A 754-nucleotide genomic window follows, 5' to 3' on the forward strand; every position below is an offset into this window, starting at 1 on the left:
TACTAAGGTCTTTTCTGAGGTATCTTGAAATCTCAAAGGAAACTCCTTTGAGTGACTTGGAGTAATGGAGGCAGCTGTTGGCTGTGAGGTGCTGAGAAGAAGGCAGAATCAGAGAAGCCTGAGTGCTCTGCACAACACTAACTCCCAGGCAGTACTTAGTGTACTTTCCTTTATAAAACTTTACAGAATTAAATTTTAAGCCTATCTGGTTGATTAACCACATGTACTTTCACAAGAAGTCAGCATTAGATGCTTCCTTTGTCCTCAAATGTCTTCTTTTTTTAAGATATGTCCCTGAGGCTAGGGTACATATTACATGAACACACACACACACACACACACACACACACACACACACACACACACACATGCCTGCAGTGGTGGCAGCCTGCAACATGCAAGGATTTTTTTTCTTCACTAAATGTTTGTGTTTTCTTTGGCTGTCGAGAGATGTTTAAATTCATGCTGGCATAAGAATATATGCTCAATGCTTCTTTAGATATTTAGACTGTTTTGTGTAACAAATATCAGTTTATTACCCCTAGGATGGCGAGCCAACTTGAGACAGAATAAGCAGTAAACAACACAATACTTAGCATTCAATATTGAGCGACACAGATAACAGCTCTAGGTCCCAGACCAATGGAGTGCTAGACAACATCTTAGAACCTTCAACTGTAAAACCGACTAAATAGCACATACCATTCGGGATTACTGTAAAACTAGGGGTGAAGTGTGTGAGACTGTGCAGGCC

The sequence above is a fragment of the Rattus norvegicus genome, chromosome 9 (genome assembly GCF_021556685.1).
Source record: "Rattus norvegicus strain SHRSP/BbbUtx chromosome 9, alternate assembly SHRSP_T2T, whole genome shotgun sequence".
Lineage (NCBI taxonomy): Eukaryota > Metazoa > Chordata > Mammalia > Rodentia > Muridae > Rattus > Rattus norvegicus.